The sequence below is a fragment of the Vanacampus margaritifer genome, chromosome 6 (assembly GCF_051991255.1).
Source record: "Vanacampus margaritifer isolate UIUO_Vmar chromosome 6, RoL_Vmar_1.0, whole genome shotgun sequence".
NCBI lineage: Eukaryota > Metazoa > Chordata > Actinopteri > Syngnathiformes > Syngnathidae > Vanacampus > Vanacampus margaritifer.
Window position 1 is genome coordinate 12,914,935 of NC_135437.1, and position 16,500 is coordinate 12,931,434.

Genomic DNA, 16,500 nt, shown 5'->3' on the forward strand with positions numbered 1-16,500 from the left:
CCACAAGTGTTTTACATCTAGCGTTGATAGACGATGTCGAGAAGTAGATGATAGTCAGCAAACTAAACTAGAGCTAAACTCCAGCAGTTGGAATTCTTTCCACAGAACAGAGAAAACGTATGCGATACTGCCTTCTTTGGTTTTGCCATGCTTAATATACATTATGGAGTTTCCATTGTAAATTAGCATTAAGTTAGTGGATTTATGTTGGGCTAATGATGGTGTGCTGCTGTAGTACTTTGAAGGGAAATTTGTAATATTACGATACTTGACTAATATTTTAATTTACAAATGAGAGTCTGACATTTTCAAAGAGAAATTGTGCACTTAGTAGTCATAAGAGCTTTATGACTCTATGCTCCACTTAGATGTGTTGTTCGTGCTCTTGGAGTTTCATGCAAGTAGACATTCAACTCTGGGCGTGAAGCAGAAAAATGTTTGGAAACAGTGGGTGGAAATGAATCATCAAGTGTTAAAAACCATAGCCATGCCATGTAATGGTATTCCTTTGAGAAGTAGGCAAAACACTTTAGCTTCTCAGCAAACGTGACTGGGTAGCCCCCACCCGGTACCCCCCACCTCCCCCACCCCCCAATAATGTGGTTGCGGTGAAAGACGCACAGTAGCTACTGTTCCTTCACTCTTACTCTTACTCGCCTATGGTCATTAGTAAATCTAGGATTAAGAACTGATTTCAGGCACATGTACTGGCATGGAGAGTGAGCAACATTCATGTTCTGTTTCAGACATGTGTGACCACTTCACATCAATTGACATGGGCCCTGTTGTACTGAGGGGATAAAGGCTATACTGTACGTCATTAAAAAGCAATACCAAAGTCTCCGGATTACACTCTTGCTGAGTCTTTCCTTGTGGGTCAAATTAATGATTGCTGTGTCACTCAAAAGCCTTAAAGCCAACCTTCAATCCTGGCGTGTCACTAGTTTGAAAACAATAACCCTCAAGGTTTGATTAAGTGATTGATTGAAACTGATTATTCTATGCTAGCAACTGCAGTTGACATACTTCCTCTATTTGAATTCTAAATTGTAAATACTGAATGTCCTTCTCCGTGCATTTTAATAGCATTGATATTTCTTTACTGACCTTAAATGTGCACCTAATCAGCATCCATAAAGCCACACCATGTGTTTCAACAGCTAATGATGGAGAGGATTGACCTTGTCGGGAGTCTGAGGGGCATCATCCATCGATTCGTGGTCATCTTTTTTAATGTGGCTCCCGGTGTTAAGGTGAGGTCAAAACAGAAGGGGATCTATCTACTGTATGTGGCTGCAACCTTCTGCCAAGATTTATACCCTCACCCAGAACCTTGACTCACATATAAACCCACTCATCTTTGTGCAGTGCAGCCTTGGACTGTCATGTATACTACCACCTTTAACTTTGTGAACTGGACAAAACAAAGCCAAAGAAAGCTTGGAGATCCCGTCCTCCCCTTGGTGTAAGACAACCACCCACCATACCATGTTCTGGTGATATCAGTAAATCTGTGTTCACACAGTAAAACAATACATTTTATGGGTCAAGTGTGAATGCTTAAATCTGAACTATGAACATTGGACCTCTCGAAGAGGTGGGTCTCTGTCCAAAAGAACAAAATCAGAGGCACTGAATTGATCATTTTGTGGAATCACTCATAACTTAGGTAACTCATTCATACCCAAAAACATATATATATACGTGTTTTAATAATTTGTCCTTCACTCCCCAAAACATATTTATATGTTTTCATCATTATTATTATTATTATTATTATTATTATTATTATTATTATACGGTTTTGATACAGCTTCTGATCAGAAGAGGTTGCTTAAAGCAATGGTATTTATTACAAAAAAACGGCCAGCAGGTGGCAGCAGAGTATAAGAGATAAGCCAGGGCTATGTTGCAACAAGCTCTTTTTGCTAGTGTTTTTAACAGGTTTGTAAATAATGATGAAACTTAGCTATATTTTAAAGCTAATTGCTGCAAAATGGAAACAAATACAAATGAAAAAAGAAGAGACTCAAATCTTTATTTTGGTTGGTGTCCATGTTTTTATAGCAGTAGAACAGAATATTCTGTTCAGCCTGGAGTGAAGGGGGTTGCTTCAGTGAAAACAGCTGGGAGTGAATGAGTTTTAATGTAAAATTTCTTCACTTTTCCCATATCCCATGTATGGTAGGATGCATCTTGTGCTTTAAAGAGAGAAACACATATTTTCAAAGTAGACTATAGGGAAAACATTGAAAGCCCCTTTTAAGTCCAACTCAGGAAATGTAGCCTCAACTATTTGTATTGAGCCTCAAATGGTGGGTAGAGCTGAGGGGTGGAGGATATTCACAACAAGCATTACCTGAGGCCGGAGGCATCTGTTTTAGCTGACAGTTTTGACTATGAGACTAGAAAGGAGTTATTTTTCAGCCCACATTGACCCGTATTACAGACACTTCCTCTTGTTGAGACTTATTTCAAGGACCAAGTCTCAGCAATAGTTTTTTGTTTTGTTTCTTTTATCTTTTTCAAATATATTGTGAGGGTCTAACTTATTTGATACCTCAAAGGGGAAATTGCACCAATTCATGATGGGTAAATTGCAGGTCACTTTAAGTTATTGCTGGAAATGATGCAGAGATGGGATGGAACACCCTCTACTCTCTACTGCCTAAACAGATGTTCTTTTTCACCTTACTTTAACACAGTTAGTAACATCAGATTGATTTATAATCAATTTACCATTTAGGATCAAGATTACATAAATGCTTCAAAGCAAATATTAAATCAATTTAAACACTGCTTACAGAATGTGTGTTTCTTATCCATCCATCCATCCATTTTCTTGACCGCTTTTCCTCACAAGGGTCGCGGGGGTGCTGGAGCCTATCCCAGCTGGCTTCGGGCAGTAGGCGGGGTACACCCTGAACTGGTTGCCAGCCAATCGCAGGGCACACAGAGACGAACAACCATTGTGTTTCTTATGTCATGTGAAAATTATTCTTCAAACCACATTAACTCATTTACTCCCAGCCATTTTCACTGAAGCAATCCCCTTCACTCCTGGCTGTTTTACTGGATTATGACTGATTTTATTGCTATAAAAACATGGAACTTATCAAAAGAAAGATTAGAGTCTCTTCTTTCATCAAGAAAAAAGTATATTTTTATCTGTTTCCGTTTTGCAGTAATTAGCATTAGAATATAGCTAAGTTTAATCATTCACAAATGCAAGAAGAGTATAAAAATGAGTCTTAAGACATGATTTAAACGTTTCTACAGCGGTAGTGTCTCTGACCTCCGAGGGTAGGGCATTCCAGAGCACTGGAGCGCGATTCGAAAATGCTCTAGAACCCGCGGACTTCTTTTTGGCTCTTGGAATCACCAAAAGACCTGCGTATTGCGAAGGAAGTTTTCGTGTCGGAACATACGGTACTATTAAATCGATGAGATAGGAAGCCGCTAAGCCGTGTAATATTTTATATGTAAGTAACAGAACCTTGAAATCACATCTCAAATGGACCTGAAGCCATTGCAAGTTGGCCATTATCGGCGAAATATGATCAAACTTTCTCGTCCGCGTCAAAAGTCTAACTGCAGCATTTTGTACTAACTGCAGACTTTTAAGACTGGTCACGGGAAGACCACAGAATAATATGTTACAGTAGTCGAGGCGAGACATAACAAACACATGAATTAAAAAGCATTAAAAAACGTATAAATACGTCTTTGGGACACTTAAACATTGCAAATGAGTTAAAGTCAAGAGCAGGTCTATGCAAATAGTGTTTTGTATTTCTCTCGTATGTAGACGGCCCCACCATCATTGCTGTAAGTTCATGCACATCACATTACGAGTGAGGGTATCAGCTGCAAACTTAAAACTCGTAGAACCCTTACAACCTGCAGGAAAACAATCAAGTGTTATTGTTGACATTTTTAGACCTGCCTCTGGGAGAAAAACAGTTTTATCTGGATGAACAACACAAATTAGTGTCTAATTACAGTACTGATAATGACTTTTTGTTCTTCTTTAACAATTTAGAGAACTATTGCAAATTTGTCAGGTCATGGCTTGTCCAGTGTAGATCAAATGCTCCAACCCAGTAAGACTTAAAGTAACCCTTGGTCCTCGTTTCTGTATCTAGATTCTCAAACTCCACTTATCCAGTCTCACTTACCATCCCCTTCCCTAATCTCTACATCAAAGCACTTGGCTTGTTTTGCTTGGGTGCCTCATTATGGCACCCAGAAAGTCTTAAGTGGCCTACGGGTGGACAAACTTGAAGGGAGCCTTTGTTTCCACTGAGCGGACACATTGTAATAATGCTGACACTTTGCACTCTAACCCAAACAAAAGAAAGCAAAGACAATTACACCGACATCCGCAGCCTTTCTATTCTGGTGCATGACCCTCTTGCGTCCTACACCCCACAGCTATACCCTTACTACTTGCGATCACAACAAATGGAAGTGCCAAACCTGCCAGCAAGACAAGTTACGGTGTAAGGCTTCGCCCATGTCTACTTGGATCCGGCCATTCTACCATGATGACATGTTTGTTTCACTATCTTTTGAAATAAAAATGATCGAGTGCAGAATAACTCTCATTCAGACTTGCATAATATGGATGGATTATTTTATTCAGATGCGGATGAACGCGAAACCCTATGACCATCTCCAACACATGGCCTAGAGAATGACACATTTATGGGGAGGCTCTGCCACCTACAGAGAGCACCGTTGCTGGTTACAGACTCTCTCTCTCTCTCTCTCTCTCTTGCTCTCTCTCTCTCTTGCTCTCTCTCTCTCTCTCTCTCTCACTCTGACAAGTTTTTATAATATCAAAACCGTACCTTGTGTAATACAAAACTAAGCTACTATGGTTCCATTTGTCAAGATCTTTGTTTAATAGGATCATTTTATGGCCTTTAAAATTTAAGAAAAAATACTTACAGTATAATGAATGGTATCTTTGAGTTTCATATACGTATGTTGAGGTCGGGCTCTTTTTTGGAAATGAAATTATGGTCACCCCAGTCTACAGTATATGGACATATGGATATCAGAGCTAATAAAAAAAAATTCAGTTCAAGTAGCTGACCAAAGTTCACATTGGTACATATCTCTTCAGCTCTATTCCAAGCCACCCATCTGCAACAGTTTTTCCACTCTGCAAAGCATGAAGTTTATAGTTTACACACCACACAACAAAGATGAATGTTTTTGTATTTTTGCTGTATCATTGGCTGATTAAAATAACACATAATTGAGAACATAGTGTTTGCTACTTTGCTAAATTGGGTAATTAGCCAAACCTGCACCATTGTATTATCATCTTAAGATCTGTCTGGCTCTCTGTGGTATATATACGGTGTGGCAGCGACTGAATAATATGTTGCATTATGTTGGGCTAGCGCTAAATGAAAACAGTACCTCGACTCATCGGCTAAGTTGTTGTGAAAGCTCAAGCTCGATCACCCCATTTCATACCTGCTCTCCCTTGGGAAGATGGTTATCTTAATAAGGGGGTTGGTTGAGTGACAAATAACAATGGCATACTTGAAAAAGTCTTCCACAAACAAACTGAAACTCACCCCAGGCCATTTGAGCGTTTATGACACTCATCCCCACTGATCCCCAAAAACGGATTATGGACGAGTGCGATGAGGCCCAACAAGGAGTTTAATTGGGTTATTTTTAATAAAAATCGTAGACACATGCAGAATCCTAATTAAAATATCTCAAAATGCAATCGCTGTCAAATTTCCTATTTTTGAATTGCTTGTTGGGGCGGGGGGTTAGCAAAATAAAACAAGTAAAAAAAAAAAACACTAACTGAAAGTACATTTTGCATTTACAAAACAACTAAAAGTACATTTTGCATTTACATTTTTTTTTTTCGGTATGACTACAAAAAGTAAAATAAAAACTTGAAAGTACTTATAGTAGGTGTCCAAGCTAGAGTTTTTTATTGATTCTATGTAATATTGTGTGATGATTTTGGCAGATTATTTTTTAATCACCCTGTAAATTAAAATTTCAGGATGACATTTTTGGCAGCAGATTTTAACTCCTGAAGTGTAATTTTTATATTTTTTTAGTTAAATGGTGCCCAAACTAGATGTTATTTTACAGAGTTGCAGATTAGAGATGTAATCAAGATCCACCTTCGCCATTTTCCTTTTCCTCACTTGTCACAGGAAACACTGACATACGAACAAAAGGAATTTGGGCACTGGAAGTCATTTTTACTTACAGAAGAGACTTCCCCAAAAACTGGACTGTTAAAATTTGGATTAGATCAGTGATAGGTCGATGTTGCATTAAGTATATTTAAAACATCAATTTCAGCTCAGTGGTTAGGATGTTTGACTTGGCAATCATTTTTAGGAGTCAACTTTTAACTGGGACCCAGCTGGGCAGCCCAGATGGGGCCCACTAACCAGCCCATTCCAAACCCATGTGTGTTTTAGCTAGGGCCCATATGAGGCCCACCTTAAAACCAATGTAGGTTGAGGCTAGGGCCCACCTTGTGCCCATCTGGGCTTGCCCACATGGGGCCACCATGAAATCCCCGGCCAAATTTAACTGGGACCCAGCTGCACAGCCCAGATGGGACCCATTCACCAGCCCATATCCAACCCACATGGGCCACATATGTGTGTGTTGACAGTAACTGTCCTTTTTTTTTTTATCATAAATGAAAAAATAAACATGGTTGTACAGTGTACTGTGTACTGTATCTATCTTATTTACCTGCCTAACTATTCATGTTCACGCTATGAGGATTGACTTGTTCTGCATGCCTTGTGTGTTGCCTGTTGTCACACAGCCAATGAACACATTTTATCATGCCACATTGGACAGATTTACAGTTTTACTGATAAACCTCTTTAATAGTAGTAGTATGTGATGTGATTTTCCTGAATTATGTTGCTGTAAAACACTTTCTGTTTTGTTGTTCCATGTGACGTTTTCATTGGGCAGAGAGTTAAGACAAGTTAATTGTTGACTCTTCTTGAGACAGTTTGATGGCCTCCAATTAGATGACGAATCAGAGTTTGATCTGTTCCATACTGCTCTTAGCAGAATTTTTCATGATGGGAGCTTACATGAATCCTTCTGGGTTCTAGAGATTCTTGCGTCTCTCTCTCTCTCTCTCTCTCTCTAGCTCGCTCCCTTTTTCTTGTAACAACACAGAAACTTCAACCGCATCGTGCATTTTTGTTTCTTTGCATAAGAATCTGCATAACACTGAACTGTTACAAACTAATGAAGAACAGCCATTATCTGTAAAAGTGCTTCAAAGATGGATAAAACGAACTTCCCTCAAAGTCAGCGACACTTGAAGCATACCGTTATATGCTGCCAGTATATTTGCAATTAAAGCAGACAAGTGTGCGATAACAGCAGTAGATAACGTGCTAATGGTTCCCGCAGGCACATCAATTCATCGTGACTTAATCTGCCTTACCTTCATTAACTTTATCTTAATAACACCCTGCTAAAAAAATTAATGATTCATTTGGCTAATTAGTATGTCTTAAGTGAGGACTGAGACAACTTAAGCAAATGCCAAATGATGGCTCTTAGACTTTGTCCTTCATTTCGTACAGATGGATAAAGTGGATCAAGTGGTACCCTGGGATGTATGTTTGATCTGTGTGACAGCATGCACAGGCATGTCCACGTGTGTGTCAGTGGATTTGGACGTGATGGATAATGCAAAGAAACCAGGGTTGTCTGCTTTTTCACGCTACATACAAAAAGTGTAAATGTGACACGTTTGCAAACACCAGCATCCGTTGGGACGTTTCGGTTCACCAATGATGGCTCCGTCAACTGACCCTACGCATGGCTCTTGGTAAACTGAAAAAATTACGATGGAAGCTAAAGGGTGAAGAGGGAGTAATAGCATCCAGACATAAGGCATGGGGCACAAGGATGGAAGATGATCCAGAGATGGGGGGGATTAAGGACAACCACATGTTCAAGAACAATATGAGGCCAGTGGTTCAAAAACCCTCAAATGTTCCAACTAAAAAACAAACACACTTGAATAAAAGCTGGGGTATTTTTCAAGCCAATAAAGGCTCCTTGGAGATTGCAATTGTGTTCATCAGCAACTTAACAGAAGCGGTAACAATAGACAACATTAACAGACAACATGGCATTGCTTAATGAATGATGGCATAATATTCTCATTTCTGTATAAAAAGTTATTCCGATGCTTGTGTGAGTATTATTCTCATATTAACTGACCACAGTGGTATTGTTTGACTTAACATCAACGGTGTTGGGGTGAGTTCAAAACAATATACAGAATGACTGTCTGCTATAGAACAACAACTAATTAGACCCTGTATGGATGACGTTTACCACCGCAATGTATCATACCCACCCATTTTTCAGTTTATTTGTAGTGTGCTGGGCGGTCTAAGTATACGTACTGTTTTTAATTTATTTTTGTTTTATATTTATGGCCTAGTTAAAGTTCCTTTAAAGCAACACTAAGGAACTTTTCAGTTTATGCTGATTATGGCGATGCCATATGGACAAAAGCGGTATTGTTATGTCTGAAGGAAGACCACATTTCCTATGATGACAAGCGCATTGCGTCGTTTTTTTAGCTCATGCCAGCAAGTGAAATCTGGGCCAACGTTCATCCTTGAGTGTCCTTTTATCCGGGTAGCTTTTGACGTATGCCATGAAGCAGTCAGCAAATTTGTAGTTTTGTGGTCAGGCGAATCACGATTCGAAGTTCTTTGTGAAAAACTGGGGTGCTATATTATACTGACTAAAGAGGACAAGGATAACACAAGTTGTTATCAGCACTCAGTTTATAAGCCTGCATCTACGATGGTATAGGGTTGCATGAGTGTGTGTGGCATGGGCAGCTTCGACATCTGGAAAGGTATCGTCAATGCAGAAAGGTATATTCAGATTGGAGAACAAACAACATATGCTCCCATCCAGGCATCATCACTTTCAGAGAAGATCTTGCATTTCTCAACATGATAATGCCAGACCACATGCAGCAAGCACCAATTACAACATCATGGCTGCGTAGGAAAAGGATCCGGGTATTGAAATTGCCAGCCTACAGTCCACTTCTTTCACTTCTAGAGCACATTTGGCGCATCATAAAGGGGAAAGTAAGCCCAAAACAGTTAGAGAGACGCATGTTAGACAAGAGTGGGGCAGCATTCCTATTTCTAAACTTGAGAAACTTGTCTCCTCGATCCCCAGACATTTGTAGACTGTTGTAAGAAGAGGGGATGCCTCACAGTGGTGTAAAGGGCCTTGTCCCAATTTTTTTTAGATTTGTTGACACCATGGAATTTAAAATCAACATAGTTTTCCCTTAAAATGATACATTTTCTCAGTTTAAACTTTTGACCTGTTCTCTATGTTCTATTTTGAATAAAATATAAAAAATTGGCACTTCCACATAATTGCATTCATTTTTTATTCACAATTTGTATAGTGTGGCAACTTTTATATATATATATATATATATATATATATATATATATATATATATATATATATATATATATATATATATATATATATATATATATAGCACGTCCGCCTCCCAGTGCTGAGGACGTGAGATCGAGTCCGGGCTTCGGCCTTCCTGGGTGGAGTTTGCATGTTCTCCCCGTGCTTGCGTGGGTTTTCTCCGGGTACTCCGGTTTCCTCCCACATTCCAAAGAAATGCATGGCAGGTTAATTGAACACTCCAAATTGTCCATAGGTGTGGTTGTTTGTCTCTGTGTGCCCTGCGATTGGCTGGAAACCAGTTCAGGGTGTACCTTGCCTACTACCTGAAGCCAGCTGGGATAGGCTCCAGCGCCCCCTGCGACCCTTGTGAGGACAAGCGGTAAAGAAAATGGATGGATGGAGATATATATATATATATATAACCTCCACCGCTGCAATTTACGGAATTTTTTCCTGCTAAGTCGTACCACATTGGCAGAGACCAGATAGTGTCTGCTTCTCCAACAAAGAGGCTCCAGTGAGACAAATATGTGCAGACATTGAACGAGAAGGATTGTTTGTTGGCAGTGCGACCACAACAACCACCTAATTCGCATTTGCTGTGCATGCTGGTGACAGACTGCGCTGGAAGCCGGCCGACAGCACGTTTCTACTTAGCCATCTTAAGGCCCAATTACACAAAAACACTTGCCGATCATAACACGGAAAAAGACGGGAAATAAGTGACACAGTGCTTCTCGACATAATTACATAACTATTGAAGGCAGTCACAATTTTATTTTATTCTTTAAAGCTGGAGTCCACTTTTACGCAACCAAGATCCCTAAAATGTCTAACTTGTGTATTTTAATAGTGGTGCCTTGAGATAACCACCAACAACCAGATGACCATACTCAGAATTCAAAACACTCATATCCTCCTCATTAAAATGGCCCCTGGCCACTACGTGCCTCAGCCATTGGTTCAAATATCAATTATTATAACACTACCACATAGATACAAGGAGATAGCCTATCAATAACGCTTCCCATTAACTGAGCATTAAGCTAGCACTTTCAAGCTAAATTACAGTATGCGGTTGTTTTATAAACACAAGATGTCATTCTCTTTGTTTTATTGTATAGTTTGACAGTAAACTTCAAATTGGAGTGACATTTATAAGCTTGAAGCTAAGATTTTTTGAACTATGCTAAACTGCTGCTTGTGAAATGAAATGAGTTCACTGCCACCATACAGTTTTGCTAACGGTCTATACTACATACAGTATGTCTCCTTTACGGTCTTGGAAAGTAGGCCTGCATCCACACCTCTCTCTCAAGTCGTACCTTCAGTCACCCCTGAAGGTGTTTGCATTATGTGGTGTGAAAGTATTTATTAGCCCATTGTGATCTAAACAATCGGTCCTCTCATCGCATTGGAGCAGCACGGTCAGCTTTTGATTAAACTTAGAAGATTCTCACGCTCACACACACACTCGCATGTTGGCTTCAGCTTACACATTCTCACTGTGCCAGACACACTGGCTTTTTGTTGCAACAGTCAAAGTGAAAAGATTGATGATGATGCAGTATGATTTTCTGGAAGACGTGTGTTCTTTATTTGTTGATGTTGGACACCTCTGAAATGATTTAAATCCTGGCTTGGAAGGAATGTTTTTTTGCATCATCACATTACCTCGGCATGCAAGTCTGTTGCACTAGGCGGCACTTGTAGCTTACTGTGTGCTTCTTCTGTGTGTATGTGTATGGTGGGTGCTCATCAGCTTAACTGTAGACCCTCAAAGTGAATTTAAAGATTAAAAGGAATTATTTGGAATTTTTTTTTCCAGAATGCAAATATTCTTAAAGTTGTTTTTAACACACATTTTAACATTATTGAATGCATTTAGAGGATGTTTAATTTTCTTCTTTTATTTTCACATTGTTGAAAATAAATAAATAAATAACGTTCTTTCCTTTGTTTGGTTTTAGGATAAAGCAAATCCCAGAGTGGAGGAAATGCTAAAGATTTGAATGTCAATTTGCTGTTTTTCTATGATGTAGGGGAAAAAAGTCGATTATAATCAGGAATTTGATTTTGTGCAGTATAAGCAGTTAATCATTAAAAAATAAATGTGTTTAAAACACTTTAAAAGTTTGAGTTCATTTACTATTAATGGTCACAGCTTAGTGTAAAATAAAATATAGTACTATTGCAATGTAGGAGGATCCAATTAACATGAACATAACATGCACGTTAAAAAGAATAAAATAATAGGAATGTAATGGTGATTCAGATTTTTTCACTATGGGATGTTTGGTTCCACATTTACAAAAGAACAACACTGTAAAAAAATATTTCCTTTTTGTCTATTTTAAGTCACTTGAGGAAAAATCATTAAATTTCAGTGTGAAAGTGACATTTAGTCCAGATTTAACTGTTGAGTATATATAAATATTAATCCTGATCCCCCCCTTCCCCACCCCCTCAGAAAACTTTGGTCAAATTCCAGAAACATTATCATTGAGTTTTTATTGCTTTAAAGGAGATACTACTACTTGCACCAAGAGTTGTGAGTGTTTGAATTCCCAGACGAACACTTTCTCTCTTACTACGAGCCTCTACAGACTCCATAAAAGCCGCAAGTTTATGAGCAAACATTGAGTACTCCATCATTCCATTAAGTGGGCTGCATGCCATCATAAAGCGCACGCCGGCACGCTTGCTCCTAGTTACCACCCCCATATTTACCACACATTTACATCTCGCTATGAGATCACGTCATGTTTTCTCGCCCCGAGGTGAGTTCTCTCCTACTGTCATAGTTTCTGTTACCGAGTGCAACAGCAATACAATAACTTACTTTACTGCCATGACAAAGGTGTGAACTCGCCAGCTTGGCAACATGAGAGCCGACGTAACAAAACAGGCGCTCAGTGGATAATAATACGCATGGAAACCACGTCGGGGAAAATGATACTTTCATGTATCAAATGTACAAAATCCCTGTCAATAAAGTGTTGCACTTTGTACTGCTTTAGTAGTCATGTCTAAAGGCTGTGTCTGATATTTATTTTGTTTGTATAATATGTTGGAATACTACGACGGCGAATTAGGGCCACGTATAAATATATTTTTTTAGGGGGGGGGGGATATTTTGAGAATGACACAAAGTATTGGTTTTCACAAAGTATGCTGTTTCAGTGTTTTTAGATCTTTTTGTTAGATGTTACTATGATATACTGAAGTATAATTACAATAATTTATCAAGTGTCAAAGGCTTTGATTGACAATTAAATGAAATGTATGCAAATTGTCAATATTTGCAGTGTCGACCCTTTTTCTCAATACCTCTGCAATTCGCCCTGGCATGCTGTCAATTACCTTCTGGGCCACATCCTGACTGATGGCAGCCCATTCTTGCATAATCAATGCTTGGAGTTTGTCAGAATTTGTCAGTTTTTGTTTGTCCACCCGCCTCTTGACGATTGACCACAAGTTCTCAATGGGATTAAGGTTTGGGGAGTTTCCTGGCCCTGACCCAAAATGTTGATGTTGTTCTCTCTGAGCTACGTAGTACTTATCACTTTTGCTTATGGCAAGGTGCTGGAAAAGGAATTGTTCGTCACAAAACTGTTTATGGATGGTTGGGAGAAGTTGCCCTCGGAGGATGTTTTGGTACCATTCTTTACTCATGGCTGTGTTTTTAGGCAAAATTGTGAGTGAGCACATTCCCTTGGCTGAAAAGCAACCCAACACATGAAGGGTCTCAGGATACTTTACTGTTGGCATGACACAGGATGGATGGTAGCGCTCGCCTTTTCTTTTCCGGACAAGCTTTTTTTCAGATGCCCCGAACAATCGGAAAGGGGATTCTTCAGTTTTTTTCTCGGAATATTGCCCCCGCCTTCTAAAAAAATATATATATTTATACATGGCCCTAATACGCCGTCATAGAATATATAACTTGTTTAATTTTTCAGTTTATAAAGTTGAAGGCTAGCTGTCAATAGCAAACTTACATGTGGAAAATATATTTTGGCATAACTCTGACTAGGGCTGAACAATTTATCATTTTGGGATCGAAAGTGTGATCTCAGACAATCCAATTTCATGATGTTAAATGTGCGAGAGTTCCACCCATCCATTTTAAAGCTAACTAATACACTACGTTTCCATAATCTAAAATTAGGGGGACTTCTTTTTAATGAGAAGCAATTTAGCTGAATATGTTCATAAACAATATCTTAACTTTCCATGGAAATTTAACAGAAGCCTTCCAGATTTTTACCAGTAACTTTCCACCTCTTCACAACCCCAACATAACATGCACGTTAAAAAGAATAGAATAATAGGAATGTAATGGTAATTCGGATTTTTTTCACTATGGGATGTTTGGTTCCACATTTACAAAAGAACAACACTGTAAAAAATATTTCCTTTTTGTCTATTTTAAGTCACTTGAGGAAAAATCATCAAATTTCAGTGTGAAAGTGACATTTAGTCCAGATTTAACTGTTGACTATATATAAATATTAATCCTGTCCCCCCACCCCCAGAAAACTTTGGTCAAATTCCAGAATTATTATCATTGAGTTTTTATTGCTTTAAAGGAGATACTACTACTTGCACCAAGAGTTGTGAGTGTTTGAATTCCCAGACGAACACATGGAAATTTAACAGAAGCCTTCCAGATTTTTACCAGTAACTTTCCACCTCTTCACAACACCTAGTTACCGACAACCATACAGTAACTCACTCTACTATAAACAAATGCGTAAACCCTGCACATTGGCAACATGAGCAGATGTAACAAAACAGCCGTCTATGATAATAACAACCTAATAACAGCCTAACATCAACAAATAAAACATACTACAATCTTACAATCTTGATGTGTGATGGCTGGTCCTGACTTGCGTGTTTGTATTTCCAGCAGCCTGGAGATGACTTAGCATCCGTCATTTTCACTTCCAAATCATCTTTGTGCACACATTTCCTCCTCTAGTTTAAGATGTGAAAAGTAGAAGTTTTAGCGTGTGTGATACAATCACCTCGGGGAGCAGAGCACTGACGTGGGCCCATCTCAAGGGGACACAGGTGGTGGTGTCGGCTGACTCGGGCATGCCCGTCTGCTTCCCGCCCCTGTCGGGAGGGAAACGGAGGAAGACTACAGGGACATGCATGTCGCAGTAGTGAAAGCGTGTGGGATATCACAGATGTAGATTCTGTGGGTGAGGAGGATAAATGGAGTGGATGTCATAAGTAGTTGTCAGAGTAGCTGGTGGTACTAGGTTAGGGGTCACCAACAATTTTAACCTGAGCGCTACTTTTAGGGTACTGATTCTTCTGTAATCACATATTTGCTCCAATTATTTGGGGTAAATAATCTCCTCATTGTCATTGCACCCGAGCCCGCCTCCATGAAGCATTGTTCAGTCCATAGTTTGGTTGTCGACAATACATACTTTGAACTACTGTACTTTATTTATTTTTTTTAATTGTTTTTTTATTAATGTTATTACCAAATTTACATCAATGTAAATGTAATTTAAAAAATATCAACAAAGAGCTCACTGATAAGTGGTGCAATTTTCACGTTATTATTTATTCGTTTTTTTGGCTTGTTTGTTTGTATGTTTGTTTTTTAGATTGACAACACAAAAAATATCACTGATGTACTATTTTGAGAGCAGGCCTGTAGGTTACATATGGGGTCATTGAGGGCTGTGGTGCCCACGGTCATTATGTTGGTCAAACCTGTGCTAAATCTTCTCATAGGAATGTATAAATGTGTAGTTGCGGTGAATCTGAGTAATTTCGCAAAATATAGTGGCTAGCTGGCTAGCTAACATTGTTTCTAGCTACAGTGCACTGTCCATCCGAGTAATCAAAAAGTCAGTTAACAAGCTTAATTCCCTCAATGATCATATTAATTATATCTGAGTTTACACTGTGTGAATATTTGAATCAACATACTGTTGAAATGTGAATTGCGACTAGCGTTTGGTTTCCTTGGGAAGCAATTTACTGTACCTAGCATCTTTTCGACTGCCATTTCACATTCAGACTTCAGCGGTAGAGAAGAAGGCTAAACTCATCATTGAAGCTGTTTTTGCAGTCACTCTGCCTTTGTCAAATTACATCTAAGTGTTTGTTTACTTGTGGTACAATCACAGTTTTTGCAACTTGGATGTTTGTGTGATTGTGAAAAGTGGTATACTTAGATGACAGTCTAATGTGGGTGGACCATGGCTTCCAAAATTTGGTCTTTTTGAGGAATCGCCATGAAAAAGGGAGCACGAGGGCCCATTTGTCACTGCTCCGCTTGAATTGATTGTTAATACTAGTTATTGGATCCTGTTAAATTGTGCTGCTTAATCTAATCAACTATAACATTAAAAATCATAATATGAAGCATAGACAAACCTCATACCCATACTTGGAAAATGAAGTTACGATAACTTAATTCTAAATGTGAACTTAAGATGCTGTTGGTTTTCCACTGTCCCCGAGTCAGTAGACATTGTTACGGTGACTTTCACATTTACGTTTCCCGGTGGTTTCCCAAAATTCCCACATTGGCATCAGTAGCTGAGGTAGCTCACATCCTTATTGTTTTTTTGTTTGTTTGTTTTTTAAAGGTATAAGCCTAATTGTTTGCACTGCTGTCGGACACATCTCATCTTCAACACTCTGTGGACATGTCAGTCCGGCGCAGGTCCAGTTACTGCACGTTTCCATCTCTGCTTGAAATAATAAACAGCAAAGGCTGGCCGGTGTGTATTTTCATACATCTGCAGACAAACGCTACACACTGAAGCTCTAATGCCCTGCAGATGGTTCCACTCACTAAAATGTGTTAACAGGACGTGCACACTCTATATCCTGGCTATTTGATATGCTGACGCCTTACTAGACAGTTTGATATGACTTCGGAAAAACGCCAAGATACTACACACTGGACAGGAATTTGTCATGCCAGATGATGATCTGCTCGTTGTGGTTTGATGC